Source organism: Crocodylus siamensis, chromosome 12, assembly GCF_052110815.1.
Source record: "Crocodylus siamensis isolate JL-2025a chromosome 12, ASM5211081v1, whole genome shotgun sequence".
Classification (NCBI taxonomy): domain Eukaryota; kingdom Metazoa; phylum Chordata; order Crocodylia; family Crocodylidae; genus Crocodylus; species Crocodylus siamensis.
The window spans coordinates 44,389,078-44,407,968 of record NC_143406.1 but is presented as its reverse complement, the minus strand read 5'-3'; the positions used below and the strand labels follow the sequence as shown (position 1 = coordinate 44,407,968).

The window sequence follows — 18,891 nt, the reverse complement described above, 5'->3', positions numbered from 1 at the left end:
TCTGCTGGTGGGGACTGAGCCGATGCGACCCTTTAAAGCATGTCAGCCTTGCTGTCAGGGGATCCTTTTCTGGGGCAGCTCAAAGAAGTCCCGGATTTGATTGCTTTTAAGTGTGGGGCGTGTTTGCGTGCAGCTGCGTGGCGCGGCGCGCAGGGGGAGGCATTCCTGCAGGACAGGCCGCCAGTCCCCGTTGACTTAATGGGGAGCTTTGCCCACAGCGTAACATAGGCAAGAATTCGCTATTATGCCAGCGTGACACAGGAGGAGAAGCAAAATGCCTGACTTGAGTCTGTAACGTGTCCTTTTGTATCCACCACAAGTTCATCCCCGACGTACCTGCACGGACCCAGGGATGAACTCAGCGCTCCCCATCGGACTCTCAGGTGGTGTTAGTTGTCTGACCCTGGCTACGGGCCTGCTGCCCTGAGTCTGCTTCGTTCTGGCTGACCTGCATCTCCGGGATAACTGGGGAGGAAGGAGCCCAGAAGGAGCAGATACTAGGAGCAAACTGAGCTAAAAGCCCGTGCCCCACTCTGCAGGCTCAGAGTATGTGCACTTTAAACCCCCGGGCTTAACTCGCCGCGCTGTCTGTAACGGAGCAGAGCGCAGAATTGACCACTTAGGATACAGAACAGAAGAACAACCACAGCACAGGGCGGCATGAATGCTTCGCCCCGGTCTTCTGCACGTTATGAAGAACTCAACCGTTCTGGCGCTAACACCTGCATAAACAGTTAAGATCCTGTACAAGAGCCATTCCTGGAAAATAGCCCCATCTTGAAGACTTGCTTCAAAAGCGGCCAACAAGCCGTGAATTCCTCGTGTCCTGTGCCCCTGCGGCTCACAGCAAAGGCTGCGCATCCCGTTCCCTGCCTTGCTGCTTTCTTCTTCCTTGAGAACAAATTCCCCGGTGAGGCAGAGCTCCCAAAAATAAAAGGGTCCTGACCGTGGGCAAAAGGGCGACAGCAAACCCCTTTGCTGAGGGTTGGGTTTCGCTGCTCAACGTGTCCTTCCTTTGAGGGGGAAGATCGTGCTTCTGCGGGGGGGCCTTTCGTTGCTGTCGAGATGCCCTCCTTTCTGCCCCCCCGGCTGCTCTGTGTCCCTGCCTCCCCCGTGACCTGGTTTGCGAAGCCCTCTCGTCTCGTGTGACACGGACTGGATCTGTTTCCATGTGCGGTTTCAAAAGAGCAGAGCTCCTTTCCTCCGAGGAGGCGAGCGAAAGACCCCCCCCCCCCCGGCTTGTCCCACTGGGCCCCAGCCCGTAGCGCAAGCGCCACTTTGATCTTCCCTGATCTCTCGGCCTGGCGTTGCAGGCGGCCTCTCAATATTTCATAATCCTTTGCTCTGGCAGAAGGTGGCGAGTAAAAGATAATCTCGCTCCAGCTCCCTGGCTGCAACCGTGGCTGCCGCCTCCTCTTGTTCTTCCTCCACCCTTTCGGCCCGCGCTCCCGCAGTGTCCACGGTGGTGGCCGTTGTCTCTGTCTTTGTCCTCCTGGGTGCTCTAGGCTGGCTGAGATCCATCCTCGTGTGTCACATCCCTGAACCTATCGGCTTTGGGGTGCTCTGCTAGCCTTGGGCGGGGAGGCAGCAATATCTGCTGTGGAGATAGGCCACGATCCTGCCAGCTGGACCCATGTAGGTCTTCTGGCGGGCCCGTGTGCACTGAGCAGGGTTGGGGGCAGACACCCCCATGCTAGGAGCTCTTGGATGTCATCTCCCAGCCAGGAGGTGCCTGTCTCCTCTTCCTTTAAAATGTGGGTAGGGAAAAGCCAGGGCTTCCCTATCGTGTTGCTCTAGACAGTAGGCGACCGGGTGCAGCGTGCTCAGCTCTGCTCTACCCCCAGCTCAGCCAGGCGACGAGGTCAGCTCGGTGCCCGCTCTCTCGGATGGAGCCACGTCGCTTGGGGTACGTCGGGCCCGGTGACGAGGGCCCCAAAATTCCCTGTTGGACCAAGCACCAGCTTTCCCTCGCATCCAGTCTCCACACCTAAGACAGGACCACAGCACTGCCTACCTGAAGGGGCAGCTGGCCGGATACGCAGAATAAAGGTTGTGAAGTGCTCAGCTACTCTGGCGACAGAGGCTGTTGAATGCCACTGATTGAAACAATGGGACAAACTAGCGATCGGTGGCCGGGAACAGGCCTGGCCTCGCAGGGATTGGGACTGTGCGGCCTGATGAGGTCCCTTTCTGCCACCAGCTTCGGAGACCTGCTTGCTGCAGGGCTTTACTTCTTGGGCTGACTGCAGGACGTCCAGCCAGGGGACCGACTCATTCTGGCGCCTTCCCCCCTGCCCTTCACCTTGCCAAGAAGATGCTGCCACTTAAAAGATGAGCTTTCGCCAGAAAATCCACCAGAATTTCAGGTACTGACATTTGCATCCAGGACGTTTGCAGTTACTGTCCTGCTACTGGGCAGGGCCCTCCGCTTGGGATTCCCCCCGGCTGGCGAAAGGAAGATGCCGCAGCCTGCTGCTGGGACCCGCCATGGCCATTAGCAGGTGGCAGTACAGGGGCCAGGACACAGAGTCAGGTAGGCCCAGCAGGAGGTAGCAATGGATGTGCACTGGGGCCTATTCATTACCCGATGGTGATATATTGATGGCTGTGTCTTCTGCACCCTACTGTACCACCCCCCCCCCCCGAGGATATGGGTTTTTAAAACTCTTGGCCCGTGAGCCCAGCTCATTTGTTCACGAGTAGAGAAAGTTCATGTCTGAACAAGTTAGTCTATAGTGGGGGGCCAACCTTTTTACCAGGCATACCACAAATTAAGCCCTGTGCCCTTTCCAAGTACCACTCCAATCCTTGTCTCTTGCCCAGTCTGCTGCTCTGCTTTCTGCTCCCTGCTGTGCACTCCCTGTCCAATCTGCTCCCTGCCTGATTGGTTACTCTCCTTTCTTCTCCTTGCCCTGTGCTCCTTTCCCAGGTAGCTGCTCTGCTTTCTTCTCCCCACATGAGCTGCAGATTTACTCCCTGGTCCCTCCCTGATCTGCCATGTACCACACACAAATGCTGCCCATGACCCAGAACAGCCACCCTACCCTGCCTTTCTTTTGTCGGGGGCCTTTCTTGGGGTGATACCTTTTATTGGACCAGCTCCATAGCTAGCACAGAATTGGAGTTGGTCCAGTGCAAGATACTTCCCTAAGAAATCCTTGCCTCTTGCATAATTCCTGGACCACCAGGGCTGCAACGTAGCCCTCCATTCTCTCAAGCGGTGGAGACTCTCGCCCAGAGCCACAGCCATCCCTGGTGCATAGGCCAAGAGGGTGCTTGGCACAGGTGCTCCCTGGGATAGGTCTCGCTGCAGTTATCACGTAGTGGAGAGCATCGCAGGTGCCTGGGGTCTATCCGAGTTGCTCTCAGGGTGTTAGGAAGGGAGGTGCTTTTTAAACCCTTGCTCCCTGCCCTCCCCAAATTCAGCTCACTTAAAACCCCCATCCAGAGTGTTTCTGTGCAGCTTTGGTTTTTGGGCTCGTGTGCATCCAGCCCCTGCCTGGTCCTCCTGCCTGCCTGCCTTCCCTCCGCTCTGCTCCGGCTGGGATAGCAGAAAGCAGGCTGCCTGCCGTAGCCCCTGCAGGGCTGAAGGGAGCAGAAAACTTGTTTTGACTGGTACCTTATCAAGCAGACGTGCAGGGATCTCTGGGCACCCATAGCAACAGGCTTCTTGCAAAAATGTGCTGGAGGATTTTGTTTTAATTCTTTTTTTTCCCCCCCCCGGTGAAAGAAGGAGGGAGGGAGGAAGCCTTAACTTTGGATGGTTCCAGGAGTGAATTAGAGAAAGCAAATTCCACTCGTAAGGCGCTAGAAAGGGACCGAGTTGGGAGGATGAGGCTCCGAACCAGAGTTGTCTGCAGCCAGGAGACGGCTGAGTCCTGCCACACTCTGTGTGTGTGTGTGTGTGTGTGTGTGTGTGTGTGTGTATTTGCTTGCAAGTGCTTGTGTTTGTGCGTGTGTATATGTGTGTGCATGCACGTGTGCACTGGCTTTCAACCAGCAGGATTCAAGGGTCAAAAGCTCCTTAAGCCCAAGCCCAGCTGAGTCGCCTGTGACTCCCCGAGTGCTGGCAGCAGGAGGAGGGAGCTGTGGCCCCAGAACCTGGCACGGCTGCGCCCGCTGCGTGCAGGGGGTCAGCTCCCAGTTACCGGGCCGTGCTGGCTGGCTTCCAGCACGTGGGCAGCGGTATCGTGGGCATGCCCATCTGCCCAGCCACGGTTGGCCACCTTCACTGGGGCTCGGGCATCCATCGAGGACGCAGCCATGCTGCAGTGATCCTGCCCAGTGCCTTCCCACCTGGCTCCATTAATTCATGCAAATAGATCATGATTAATACACCCCTGCTTCTGCCCCAGCCAACACCTGGGAAAGCTGAGAAATCACCAATGGGCCGAGGTTATGTTTGTGGTGAAGAGAGGAGTTCTGGTGTAGAAAGCAACAGCAATATAGGCTGGAGAGCTCCCTGTGGGACTTGACGGGGAGAAGCTGAGCTGAGCCCCACGGCTCAGCTCGTTCATCCCATGAAAGGAGAAACCACCCCAGTGCCTGTGCAACATGAGAAGGGCAAGTGTTTCTTTTCTTTCTTTGCTTTTTTTTTTTTTTTTTGCTTATTTGCTGGACTGTTGTTTTTCTTTTCTCCAAGGCCAAAGCTGCGATGGGAGGGATGGGACCCAAGCGAGGGAGATGCAGTTCAGGCGGAGTGACAGAGCCCTCGACTCAGCTGCAAATCTCCTAGCTGCAGCCAGCTTCCAAACGCCCGGCTCCAGTAGGGGGTTTCAAAGGACTTTTCTCCCCATATGGTGTGTATTACAAGCTCCTTTCTAGTTGTAAAGATTAATATAAAGGCTTTCCCAGCTCTCTCCCGCTCCAGTGACAAATGAACATCTGGGCTGAATGGTGCCCAGGTCCCTTACCCAAGTGTTTTTTTCATGAACAGTATCTGCTCGGCCGCTTCCATTTTTCATCCCAGTTCACCCCACTTTGAATGCAGTTTACAGTTCTTTTTAAACACGAAGCGGCCTGCCAATTACCCTCCTTCGGTATTTTTCTTCTCTCCCTGCCTCTCTCTTTTTCATGGTGTTTTCTTGCCTGGACATATATTAGAGCACAGCAAGATCTTTGAAAAGGGTCTGTTTGAATGCAAGCAAAAATGATTTTGCTTCTCTGTTTGCTGTGCTTTTGCAATGCAAATTTGACAGAAAAATAGCCACGCAAACTTCCATCTTCTGCAGTGGCACTAATTTACCTGCAGGTAGCATGGATGCGATGTGAAATGCCGTGCACACAAATCACCGAGGATGCCAAACGCAACAATAAAAGTCCTGACCTTTGCCCCTCCGAAGGGCGGTGGGGTTGTTGTGCAGTGAATTCCAGTCGTGTCTCTGGGTCACAAATGGATTTAAACTCTGGAAGGTGGCGGGGGTACAAAACGCCAGACCGCCCCATGCAAGCATTGAGCCCCCGGGCTGTGCAGCAGAGGTACAAACCCCCAGCTAATACCGTGCCCAGCTAAGGGCAGTGATAAGCAGGCAGTGGTTTCACCACGAAATCCAGGGACAAGCCAGCAGAGAGCAAGTTTCGTCGAGATGTGTTCGTGGTCCGCATGAGCCTCATATTTCAGGTGTCTTGCTTGAAATACAGTTTTACAAAACCAAAGACCAACAAAAATGTTTCCCCAGGTTTGTTTGGTTTTTTTATATAAAAACCCCCCCATTGGGAAGCATTAAAAATACATAGTTAAGATTTCCCGCAGCATTTGCAGTTCCTTGTAGCGTGGGCGCGTGAGATCTAGTGCAGTGGTCGAGAAACTGGCTTTTAAACTGCAGTGAAACAGGGTTTCCAGTAGTTATGCCTCTCCAAGCTGATGAAACAGTGCAAAAATAAACAGAAGCCACACGAAGGAGGAAATGAAAGGAGATTTCAAAAATCCTGCCCAAGGTACTAATAGAAAGTCTTAGTGACAGAGAGAAGAATGATTGTTTTTGAATATTAAGCATGTGGAGCGTTTAAAACCAGGGCGCCGGACAGGGGCAGATCTGAGCTTCGGTGCACGCTGAATCTGAACCAAAGCCGTTCACGCAGCCCCGGGACCATGCTCTGCAGCAGTTTAAAAAGGGAGGCCTGAAGAGCAGCAGGGGAAGGCTACAAATCCAGCTTGCTGCAAGAGCTCAGATTCCTTCCTCGCAAATCTCATCCTTTCCCATGTAGGGCGAGATGCAGAAGTGAAAGGATTACTTAAAAAAACTCTAGCTGGGACAGTAAATAGCATTTGCCTTGCCTAATACGTATGAGGAGGGGAAGGGAGCTTGAGCCTCATTTCGGAGTCTTGCAAGCAAAGCATGTTTCCTTTGCAAACGGGCATAGAAGTGCCTGGTAGGCGAGCTAATCTCCGTGGCCTGTGATTCATAGGGGACACGGCGTGGGGTTCACCAAAATTAGTCATTGTCCCATCGCCTGGCTCAGGAAGGAAGCCGGGAGGGCGGATTCAAGAAGCCTTAAGGCGGCATGGAGAATAGTGTTCCCTGCTCAGACCCTAGTCCTACCCAGCAGGATTACAGTCAAGTTCCTGAAGTCGGGGGTGGGGGGGCTCTGTAGTGCAAACAAACAAAAGAAATTTAAGAGGGGTGGGAAGACGAATCTGAATTCAGCTGAGCTGGAGTGACCAACAGACAAAGCCTGGCCTCTCAACCGAACGTGCGGCGCTGAAACCATTTCGAAGTGTCGGGGAAAGCATCTGCATCTTTGTCTTGGACTCCTTCCCTGCCTTGCAGCCTGAATCGAAACCTGGCTCGTTAACCACCGCCCCCCGCGCACACGCACAACAAGACGTGTTGATTTGGAGGGATTTTGTGCCCCTTCAGACATTCCAGGAGAGGCTTCGTGTCCTGCCGCCACGTTAAAGGCAGTCTCTTAGCTGAGATGCTAATCATCGCGGGGGGATGTGGTTGTCACTCCTCTTTTGGCTCCCAGTGCTCTTATTGCTGGCTGCAGGGTGTGTGTGCGCACATACACATACCCCCCCCCCACTCCTCTGTCTACGCTGGGGGCTTCCAATGCAGGGGGAGGCCCCGACCTGTTAAAAGAAACAACCCCGTGAGTTATTCCCCGTTTGTTTCCAGAACCTGGAGCGGGACCAAGCCGATCGGCTGCAGAGATAATTGCAGGAAGCAAAGTGCAAGAAGGAGATTTCAGCAAGCTGGCGCACGGAGCCAGCCGGCGGCCAGTGCCTCGGAGGGGCATTGTGCAGCCCGGCTCACGTGGCCCCGGCATCCTCCCCTAGCACAGCTCATGGAGGCGATGGGGGAGCAGCTCCAACCTATGCCAGATGCACCAGCCATGGGAAAGAGCAAGGGGCTGCGGGAAGGCCTGGTCTCTGAACTGCCGGAGGGGCTGCAGACACCCCGACACCAAGTGGCGGGGAAACCCGAGTAGCTTCAGCAACGGGAGCCACGGGAGTAGCCCTGAGCCACGCTGAGTGTGGCACCGATGGTAAAAGCACAGTGCAGAGGCGCCCTGTGTGTAGCTTCGCGGGATGTTTGAGGGACGGACTGCAGCAAGTGCCTGAACGCTTCTCCTTGGGGGACGCTTTCCCCTGACAGCCATCACGCCCTCCTTAGGATGAGATTAGCCAGAGCTGCCTGACACAGAGAGATTCGAGGAGGAAGAAACAGACCCCAGTGTCTCCCAAATGTCCGTGCAAAGCCCCGGAGCAGAGGAAATAGCAGCCTGGTCCCAGGGACAGCACAACTATTTCTAGCTCAAGATCCACCAGAGATAGCATGAAGGAGGGAGAGGCTTTGAAGGGGGGCATATGTTTAACTGCTTCAGCTGGTAACCCCTCAGGCCCGGGAGCCCTAGAAAGGGGCTTAGGATTTCTTTTTTTTCCCAGCAATCAGTGCCTGCTGCAGAAAGGAGCATTCGTCGGAGCAAGAGCAGACGCTTGTTGGAGGGGGCGGAGGGGAAGGAGCGAGCGAGCGCAGAGAAATTTGTCACAAAGATACAGATCAACCGCAGGTTTGGGCGGTTATTAAAAGCCGTTTCTAACCAAACAAAACCCCTCTTTAGGAGCCGATCCAAGAGCGGGCGGGGAAGGTTTCCCGCTGCCTTCCGCCGTGCCCATGCCGCCCCTTCCAAACAGCCGTGTTCCTGCTTGTTCCCACATCAGAGGCAGCCAGCAAATAACGTTGGGAGTTTTGTTCTATTTCTTTTTTTTCCTGAACACCAGTAAAGGGCGGTGGGGAGGCGGTGGGACCGGGCGCCTGATCCAAAGCTCTGTGAAGTCGACAGAAAAGCTTTGCTTTCCTGCCCAGGGCTTTGGAGCAATCCCCAGGTGTGGTCTAAACTCTTTCCAAAGAGGGTCGTTGTTTTCCACCAGGTAACATCAAAGCTGTTTGGGCCCCCGGTCCGGAGGCCTGGCAGGTCTTTCCAGAGCAGGGGTTTACTGTAGAGCGATGGCCGTTTGGATGCCTCTACCACGTCCAGCTTAACGCAGGGGTCTTTGGACGCAGGTAGCCGTGACCATCAAGCACCCCACGGGACTTGCAGCTCCGAAGAAGAGACAAACCAGGGGGGAGCAGCTGTGTTTCCTCTACCTCTCAAGCCTCCCCCGGCGTCCTTCCTTCCAGTTTTGTCCATCGGTGCCTTTGATTAAATTGTAAGCCCTTCAGGGCAGGGACTCCCGTGCTGATGCACTGGGGACTGGTGCCTGCGGGAGCTGCTGCCCTGTTCATATCCTGAGACACTTGCTACGGCAGAGGTGGGAGGCTCCCCCGTTTCCTTGGGTCTCACGGGGAGCTGGGGAAGGGGGAGAGGAGGCCCAAGTGGAAGGGAGATCCTGGCTTCAGAGACTTGCAACATCCCGAATCCTGTGGTTAGAGGTGTAAAGGCCCTGAACATAGAGGTGGCTAAGCCAGAATGGAAATACAACGGGGGAGGCCCTTGTGTGGCTGGTTGCAGCCACGGCCCCTGGTCCGCCTGCTTGCGACCCAAGCCAGGTCCTAACGTAATGGCCAGAAGAGCCCCTGAATGGCCCACAGCCAATTCTCTTTTAATTTTTAGGGGAATCCAGGTAATGCTGAGGCTTATGAAGAGAGTCGGGACGCAGGCAGCTCTGCTCTGCCTTGACCTGCTGTTCTCCTGTGTCCATCATTACTTCCCCGCACTGCTGCTGGTATCGGGAGAGCTGTCCTCCCACCTCGGAGAGCCGGCTGGGGGGATGATGGGCTTGGTGGATGGGAGACACTAAGGTAAGGCCCCTGCTTATGTTGCATCCGGGCTGCCGGGGAAGGGAACCCTTTCCGCTCATTGCCATCTTGTTGTGGATTTGAACGCGCGGGGAGAAGCTGGGTGAATCCCCTCCCTCTATTATGGGGGTCTTGGTCCCATCTGGTTCTCCAGGGGGCCAAGGAGTTGTTTCATGGTGCATGCACACGCCCTGTCTCAGTCTCCCACCGGAGAGCAGAAAGTGCTGCCAGTTCCCACTCGCATCGACGCAAAACCACGGTTGCTGAGCTGCTGTAAGAATCAGGTCCAAATACAGATTGAAGGGCCTCCCGTCAGTCGTCTCCATACGGAGAACCGGGCCTGGTCATTTCCATTCAGTAGGAGGGTTTTTCTGAATTAACATTTAAGTCAAATGACCAATCGACACTTTGGATAAAGGAAGCCTTTGTAAAAGCTGCGCTGCCCCAGCGGATACGACTGGATGGCGCCGCACAAACGCGGGGAGATGGTCAGAACCCGTAGGAAAAAAATAAATGGCGGGGGGGGAAAATCAGGTCTATTTAAAAAAAAAAAAAAAGTTTAATTTGAAAAGAAGAAGTCCCACAGACGTCTCTGGGGCATCTTTCTCCTTCTGCCTTTTTGGGTCCGCTCTCCAGGCTCCGGCAACCCCAGCCCCCTGCAGAACAGTGATGTCTCTGCAGCCTCAGTATTGATGCAGCAGCATATTTTTGTTCCAGGCGAGCTGGGGAAGGGAATATTTTCTGTAGCTTTGTGTTGCTGTGATTGTTCCAACTACATAAGTCTGGTTACAGGGCGGTTCTGGAGCTGATACGCGATCCGCCTCCCATCCTTGCCTGCATGCATTCTTTTCACATGACAGCTTTCCCCCATAATTTGGTATCTGAGTGTGCTGGGGCCCTGCCAGAGCTTTTTCTTCCTTTTTTTTTTTCTTACTCAATCCCTCCTGATTGATTCTCCCGTTCAGAAAATCAAATGCCAAAATGAAAACACGAGATGAAAACACAGGGCTGCGAGGGGGGATGGGGAGGGAAGGGAAGCGGGGGGGGGTGCAAAGGGGGCAGCTAAGATTGCCGGGAAAAAGCAGTGTTAAAATAAATTGACCCTTTAATCTCGAGGTCGTCGGTAACCCCTTGCATTACTCCCCAGATGAAAAATCGCGGCTGTGGGGTTAGATCGGCAAACCGCAGCCCAGTGTCGAAGGTTGGGTAGATTTATGGTTTTTAATATTTGCACTATTGATTGCCGGGTTGTCTCAGGGGTTGTTGCAACAAGCACAATTACTGCACTTTTGACAGAGGTGGTGATTTGGAAGATGTCAAAAAAAATGGTCAGTGCCGAGAAAGCAGCTTAGCAGCAGTAATAAACCTCGGCAGCCTGCATCTGGGACTCCTGCCCCTACTTCCCCCCATGCCCCTCCGCCACCCTTTCCCTCATCCCCATGGCATGAGCTTGTGCAGAGGGGCCTGTCGGGATTGGGGATGGCTGCGTTAGTCCAATTCTGCCCCGTCTGCTTGAGAAAGCACTTTGGTCCTGACTTTAATCATTGCTCCTGTGTCCATCCTGGGCCTTTCAGGTCACAGAGGTGCCCAGATGCTTCCCAATAGCAGTGAGTTTGGAGGCCATCAGCTGGAGAGGAGAGAGTTGGGACTGCTTTCTTCCCAAACATAGCCGCCATAGGGCATGAGTTCAGGGGAAGTCACTCCTAGTCTAGTCCAAAGTAACGGATGGCTTTCCATTCTTCATGCCTGATCCATGGGTGACCGTCAATGTGCCACAGGTCTCTCTCCAGCAGTGGCTGTCACCCAGGGGAAGAGCTCCCTGGACGGCTGTGTATGAGCTGACATTCAGGCTGGCCTGAATCTGCCCTGTCATCCGCAAGCTCCTAAAACAGCCCAAGGCAAGAGGTTGTGGTTTGTGTGTGTGGGATTGTAGTAAAGATCTGGCAAGTGGAGTCTTCTCTGGGTTCAGATCCCAATCCAACCGCTGGCTGACACTATCCGTGGAGGGACAAACGCCCCTTGACTCCTAGTCACAGCAGCCAGAGAGCGGAGCCAGAGCAAGAACATCATGGGAACGCCAACGCTTGGGTCCGTCTCAAGCATCTGAGGGTTGTGAGTTCAAACGCGCTCGTACGGAAGAGGACCGTGCGAGCCCACCTTGTCCCGCGGCACCTCCTTGGGTAGGGGTCAATCAGGCAGCCTCAGCGAGCCCTTCAGACCCTGCCTGGCTGCTCGGTGGTGCTCCACGGGACCGCCGAGTGGGAACCAACCCAGGCTCAAATCATTATCCTAAGTCCAGGTGCCAAAAGGCATTGGACCAGAAGGAAGCCAAGCATTCAAGCCCTGGACAGCAGGAGAGGAGCTGTGCTGTTGCAATGACCTGGTCAAGAGAGGGACCCATCCGCTTGCTCTTGTCCAGAGGCTTGAGTGGCGATGGGGCTGGAGCAGCGGGGAGATGCTTGGGGCTGGATCTGGGTCACTGCGTCCGTCACCATGGAGCAAGGGTGACGACTTCTGGAAGGGCCGAGTCCAGCCGGCGCTTGGGGGGCTCCAAAGCAGAGCACAGACCGGGGCAGGGCCCTTCCACCCTTCTCCGTGCCGCCCTGGTTCCCAGGGCTCCCCTACAGTAGACAGCTATGGTTATTTTCTACCCTGTATTCAGGCTGCAGCTGTTGAGCTGCCAGCCTGAGCAGTCCTGGCGGGCGCTCCCAGCCACCGGCCCTGCTTCGGGGAGGCTCCAGCCAGCAAGAAGCTGCTGCGAGGGTTTTAGCGTGTGTTTCTTTTCTCCTCCTTTCTGTATAAACAGACTCTGCAGTCGGGCAGGGCTGCGTCCCGGAGCCGGGAGCGCCCAGGAGGGGGTGCTGGGGATTACACTTTTCTTGTGCATTAGCTTGAATTCTCTCTTGGCTTCTTTCAGCGACCCGGTGGAGGCTTTTTAATCCACTTACCAATGAGTTGGGGGAATGGCTCCATTAGGAGCCGAAATCGCTGCCTCCATCTCTTCCACAGCTAGCGGAGGAAGGTATTTTATCCCCATGGTAAAAGGTTGTCTCTCTAATTGCGCAGCACGGCACAGAATATAACATGCAGGGGCCCAGGAGTGAAATCCGTGGCCCATCTACCCCAGGATCCTGCCCCCAACAGTGCTCGGTACAAAAGCTGGGGCAGATTAAGAAACCTCCCCAAAGGCAGTTATGAGGTTTCTGGTCTCAGGAAAAGTCTCTTGACCCCCGGTCCTTGGCAGTTGGCTTATGTCCTGGAGCAGGAAGGCCTGCGTCTTTCAAAGGGCTTGGCTTGGAAGGTTTTTTTTTAATCCTGGCTATTGCGACTCTGGCTGTTCTCGCTGGTTTTCCATAAGTGGAGGGTTGGGGTGTGTTTTTTTTTTTAAATACATATTGCAAATTCTTTGTGGGAACTGAGATCCTCAACAACAGCGTTTGGAAAGGACGTTGAAAGATGGAGCGAATCAGCCCCGATGATGAATATGGCGTTAGACGTGTAATAAAGCGTCTCGGTGTCGTTGCTCGTTATTCACTCCCTAGCTGTTCGTGGGGAGGTGCTAAGCATTCAGACCCAATATTTTTGGCTCAGAGAAAGCACAAAGAACAACTGTGCCTGTTGCCTGCCTGCCTCCCTCTCCCCTTTCTCTCTTGGGGTTTTCTCCTGCTGCCCCTTGCTGTGGGATCCAGGCATCTCCGTGTGCTACGACGGCGCTAGCAAAGGGCGTCCTGGGCTTTGTGGAGTCCTATGCTTCCCCCCCGGTTTGACTTTTTCTGCGGAGCAGTAGGAGGGATAGGGCTGTACCTGCTGCCTCTGCCTTGCTCTCCTTAGCCAGGGTGGGTGCATCTGCAGGGAAGCAGGGTCCCCCTTTCTCATCACCACCGTGGACCATTAGGCTACAAACCCTACCCTGTGATGCTGAGGGCGGTGACAGCAGAGTGCTCCTCATGGAGGAGCACAGCGGGGCCCAGGAAACCTCCCTTTTATCCCACCCCCTCAGGGAAACCAGCAGTGCAGGCTGCTGGCAGCACAAGCCCCTTTGGGCAGGGTTTGCATCCCAACCACTCGTATGGTTAAGGGCCTGCAGGCCAAGCCCTACGAGGAGAGACTAGAGAAACTGGACCTTTTCAGCCTCCGCAAGAGAAGGTTGAGAGGCGACCTGGTGGCTGCCTATAAGTTCGTCAGGGGGGCACAGAAGGGAATTGGTGAGTATTTATTCACCAAGGCCCCCCCGGGGGTTACAAGAAATAATGGCCACAAGCTAGAAGAGAGCAGATTTAGATTAGATATTAGGAGGAACTTCTTCACAGTTCGAGTGGCCAAGGTCTGGAACGGGCTCCCAAGGGAGGTGGTGCTCTCCCCTACCCTGGGGGTCTTCAAGCAAAGGCTGGATGTGTATCTAGCTGGGGTAATGTAGGCCCAGCACTCTTTCCTGCTTATGCAGGCGGTCGGACTCGATGATCTATTGAGGTCCCTTCCGACCCTAGCATCTATGAATCTATGAAGTGCACAGGACCTCTAACAGGGAGCACGTGAGAGGTGTGGAAGGGGAAATTGGACTCAGGGGTATCCTATCAGGCGCTCCCAGCAGCTGCATCCAGTTTACTCCAGTGTCCCTAAGAAGGCCTTACTGGGTTAGGGGCTGCAGCTTCTTGCTGGGTGAAATTTGCTCCTCTGGAGAGAAGGAGCTGCCCTCTGTAAGGGAGGTTGCATTTTATGGGTTGTTCTGTACTGCGACCCTGTTCCTGAGCTGCCCCAGCGAGGTGAGGGTTAGGCGGTAAAGGTTTGGCCTCTGCAGTAGCTCCTGAATTTGAGGATGAAGCTCTGGGCTCCAGACAGGGGCATCCTTTCGTGGCACCAGACCTGAGCCTGCCTGTGGCACTGTCTGGGACGTGCCTCACTTGAATGTGAGCTTGGTTGGATCTTTGCCCTGGCTGCGTGGGGGATCCTCTCTGCGGGGCAAGGCACGCGTGTCCCTGTCTCCTTCCCCGAGCATGCCTTCGTGCCGCAAATCGTCCTTGAAAGCATCTCTCCCTGTTGGAGAGCCTGGCTCTGTGTTTCCCCTCTTTGCTGGTGACTTTGGCAAGATCCCTGCGGCTGGGTCTGTGGCAGCCTGGAGCTCTCCTTCCCCTTGGCTTGGCTGATACCCTCCAGCGTAGCAAGAGAAGCAAGACCTCAGTAACCCTCCCTGGAAATAAGGTGTTTGCAGAGGTCTGGACACAGCCCTTCGATGTCAGGAAGGGCCGCGGTATTTATTCCGCCCCCCCCAGCCCTTCGCCACCCGCTGCAAAGCCCAGATTTGTGGCTGCGGTCTTCAGATAGCTGCTTTCCGTCTTGTTTTGCTCCTGAAGATGGCTTTCAAATGCCTGCCCAGCCAAATTCCCGCTGGAGCTGCCTGGAAACAGCCAGGAACAAGTATGTGCTGATTCTACCCACAGCAACAGAGTGGTTTTTTTTTTTTCTTTCTTGGGAGAGGCTCTGCATACCAGCCGTCCCAGCCTCCCCCAGCAGCCTCTCCCCACCCCTCTGCACTCCAGAGCTTTTTAGTCTCTAATGTTCTTCCTTGCAAGGTGCTCGGGGCCCTGCCGAGCAAACATTTCGGTGAGGGTTTAACCTTCAGCACGTGCAAAGCCCCTCTGAATTTGGTGGGATCTGAGCGCCAAGTGCTCCGGGGCTGGAAGATGCGGGACTGAGGTGCTGGGAATTTGGACCTTCAGAGGTGTCTGGGGCACTCGTGTCCCACCAGACTTGGGCCCTTCTCCGCCTCTGCTTTACTGCTCTCCTGTAACAGGAACCAGCCTTGCCCTGCACGTGCAGGCAGACTGGTCCTGGGTTGCTAGCCCCTGTTACGGAGGGAAGAAGCCATGGTGAGGATGCTCCTGGTAGAGAATACAAGCCCCGGTGCAATGGCTCTTGCCCCCAACACACGGAGGGATGGGAGCAGAGGTAGGGTGGGGCTCATGGCTTTCCCGAATGACCGACCCCTGACCTTGCTGTTACCTGTGATGACGCAGGGAGCCGGCACAGGGGTCCCATAGTGCTCCTGCAGCGCTGTGCAAGGCACAGCTTGGCATGGGGTGAAGGTGCGGCTGCAGCCTCCTGTGCCCACCCAGCTGGCGGCAAGGGCTGCTCTGCGGCGGGCCTCAGATCGTGCTGCTCGGGGGGCAAGGACCTCTCTGCGTGCGGCCTCCAGGCGATGTCGCGCTCCTGCATAGCTGCCCCAGCGTACGCGAAGGCAAAGGTCAGGGTGATGCTATCCTGGTGTGCCAGGCACATGCAACTCTGGACCCGGCTCAGTCACGGCGGATGTAGCAGGGTCAGCGGGCGCCAGGTATCAAAGGGCTGCTTGCCCAGGGCCCCTAGTTATCATGCCATGCTCTCTGGATGGATCAGAGGGAGTTTCCCCCAACTTGTAAATTCCTGCTGGGTTGGACGACGGGGTTGTGGATGCACCGGCCTCGCTGTGTGGCTCAAACACGGGTCAGCAATGAGCCCTCAGTGGGGCAGAGCCAGGTTTCCCCTATATCTGGTTGGTCTGTGGTGCAATGCAGGCACTTGAACTGGTCCCTTGCAGGGCAGGGGCTTTCCTTGTAGCCCCTATGTACAGGGGTTAATCTAGGACTTGGAAGGTCCCCAGATGTGATTAGATATACGCGGTAAATTCAAGTCGCCATGGCAGGGACCCACCCAGCCTGCTGCGACCTCTGCACAGCTGGGTATGAGCAGGTCTCCTACATGGTAGGAAACGCAGGGGCCACTGGCTGGGCAGGAAGAGGCACTGGAAAGCTGTGGTCATCCTCTGGCTCTCTCCAAACCAAAGAGGAGGCCGAAGGTTTGTTGGACACCATCCTGATTTGCACAGGTGGTTGCAGGCAAATGAGGTGCAACTCCTGGGTTGTTGTCAGGACCACAGAGTCTGGGCACCCCGATGTCGGGATCCCGGCCAGACCCTCGGTAAGCCCAAATCCCGCTGTGTTCAGAGGTGTAGTCATAAGCCTCGGTCCCCGTGGTGCCCGCGCCTTGTAACAGTCTCTCGAAAAACCCGTTCCTGAAACTTTCCTGGCCACCCTCCCCGTCGCCCCGTGCTCTCCCGCAGAATGGAAGCACATTTGCTTTATCTGCCCCGGAGCAGGATTTACGAGCCCCATGACTTCCTGTGCTTGCTTTCAACGTGCCCTATTTCTTCTCGAGAGCAATAAATCAAAACTGTTTGTTTCGTTTTACTGCCGCCACCTCCCTCTGCAGCAATCCGGCTGGTGCGACGGCCCGGACAGCGTCTTGGCTCTCTGCGGAGCCGCACTCGGCCGGCCAGAAAGGAGCCTGACGGGAGATGGAGGCACTGGGAAGAGTGCTGGAAAAGCCGCATCTTCTGTGCTACTTTGCAGCAGAGGGTAGAGGATGACCACACTTTGCCCCTAGGTCGTGATTGGGGTTACTGCTGAACTCTGAGCAGGCCCGAGGGATGTTATGGGAGGTTGCCCCGTGCTTTAGCAATCCACCCCACAGCACAGGGTGGACAGTGGTTGTGGAGTACATGGGGTTTGCAAACCAAAAGCCAACTGCCTTGGTCTATCAAAGCCCATCCCACCCCGTAGAGCCACAAAAGGAAAGCAGAGTGGGGTTTCTTTCCCTCCAAGTGTTGCAGACTAAACACTGCTTCGGCTTATAAACATTTCCCATGCTCCGAGCAACCGGCAGGAGCCCAGGAGGGGGGAATCCTTGCTTGGAAAGGTGCCTGTAGACTTTCTGTGTCTGGGCCAGAGAGCATGCGAGTGCTGTACAAAGTGCACGGGGACGCGGTCCCTGCCCCTGTTGCGCCTCCATCTGAATAGCGAGATGGAAACGGGAGGCGTATTACAGGGGCTTGGGCGGGGTGCTGACCGGGCCCCTGCCTTGCTTTGAAGGTGGCTTGGGTCAAGGGTGGGGTGAGCAAAGAGAAGTGGAAGGAGGAGGCTTCAGAGGGAGGGCAGTGGTGAGGGGGGCCTGGGAGAAGCAAGCTGGCTCGTGCATGAAAATGCAGCAACGGCTCCCCGCTCGTGCTGGTCTCCCCGCCCAGAGACTCGGGCTGGTGACTCATGGAAAGTCCTCGGGGCCTGAAGGCAACTCGGTCTGTCACGTTCTGGCTCCGTCCCTGTAATTTTCCTCAGAGGACATTAGTGTGGAAACACCCCGGATGCTGAGCTGGACCTTGAGGTCATCCTCGCTCTTGCCCTGCCGTACCTCTGCCGGGCAGCCTTGCGATGGCAGTTGTCCTGCCGCAAACAGAGGCCTGTGTTTTGGGGTGAGGAAGGGGCGGATTAGGTTTCCAGGCTAGAGCAGGCCTTGAGGGCCACGGAGGAAGCTTGGCGCACTTGCGTCGTCCGCACCTGTAGCGTGGGGCGTGCGCATCCACGTATCCCAGTGCGCCGGTGTGTGTGCACCCTGCTGGGGCAGGAACACGCCGACGTGAGTTTGCTCCGCTGAGCAAAAACCCCAGTGCACAATGCCTTTGGAGGCTGAGCGACTAGGAAGAGGCCCCTTTGGAAACATTACCATTAAGGAACACGGCTCTATTAGCCTGTTTTCATGCAAATATCCCTAGTAACATAAATGAGGAAAGAAAAATACAGAACATATGGTCTTGGCGCATCTCAGCACAATGTTTTTTCCAAGCTTCCCACGAGTGGACCTGCCCTGTGGTTTGAAATATGTTCTCTGCAAAACTGCCATCCAAGAATTCGAGATGGGGCCCAGCCCAAGCCCGGGCGCTGAGCACCCCAGCTCGGGGGGAAGCGTGGCTTTGAGTTTCCTGGCAGGCTCCCCCTTCTTCCCAGAGCCAACTCGACTGCACTGGCTCTGCCTGCGCTCTGCTCGAGTCATTTGGATCCTGACCCGAGGTCTTCAGTGCAGGCTGCTCTGTGCTGGGAAGCAGAGAAGGCAATTACATGCTTCCTTCATCAATGAAGGGAGAGATCCATGGAGTCCTGTCCAGGAGACTTGAAGCCAACAGGGATCATTAGGGTAAACGCAGGCCAAGTCATGGCTCGTTGGGGGATGCTCAGGCAGTGCTGGATTATGACGTGCCGAGGCCCTAAGTGATGTCCAGCTTGAGAGGCCCCAGACGATAAAAATCGCCCATGAAAATGGGTTTTCATGATATTTTTAAGATGAATTCTTGTTATTGCTGCAAAAATGTATGAGCTCAATATGAATAATAACCGTGGAGCCATTTATATGTATATGTTTGCCATATTAGAATGAAAATGTCCAGTTTGGGGTTTTTTTTTCTTATTTAGAGGCCCCTCATATTGTGAGGCCCTAAGCCTAAATCCGGCATTGCGCTCAGGTGTGGATGCGGTGCTGCCGGGGTCCTCCGCAGATAGCGGGGCGCATCCAACCCAGTTTGCCTCGTGTGGGACCGGTCCTCGCACGTGGCCAAGAATCCTGTAGCTCTGGTCCTAATTTTGATTCTTGCTCGTGCATTCAGCATCCCACGTTCCTCCTGGCTCCGGTGTTTGGGAGATGGATGCCGGTCCTGCTTGCATGCTGAGGCACTGGTATAATCCGAAGCCCTTGCCTGACAACACCGTCTATGGTCAAAGTTTGCCTCCTAGGGCTGGAAATGCTGAGAGGAGGATGCCTGACTAAATCTAGAGGGTCACCAGGACTA

General features: G+C 55.2%; 1 long non-coding RNA gene across 1 annotated transcript in view; it reads left to right on the top strand.

The window, feature by feature from the left end:
• LOC149855043 (uncharacterized) overlaps positions 1 to 18,891 on the top strand; it is a 60,832-nt gene that overhangs the window by 18,462 nt on the left and 23,479 nt on the right. The window contains exons 3-4 of the long non-coding RNA XR_016438759.1: positions 4,643 to 4,799; positions 9,058 to 9,245. This is a non-coding gene — a long non-coding RNA (uncharacterized LOC149855043). The remainder of the gene's footprint in view (positions 1 to 4,642; positions 4,800 to 9,057; positions 9,246 to 18,891) is intronic.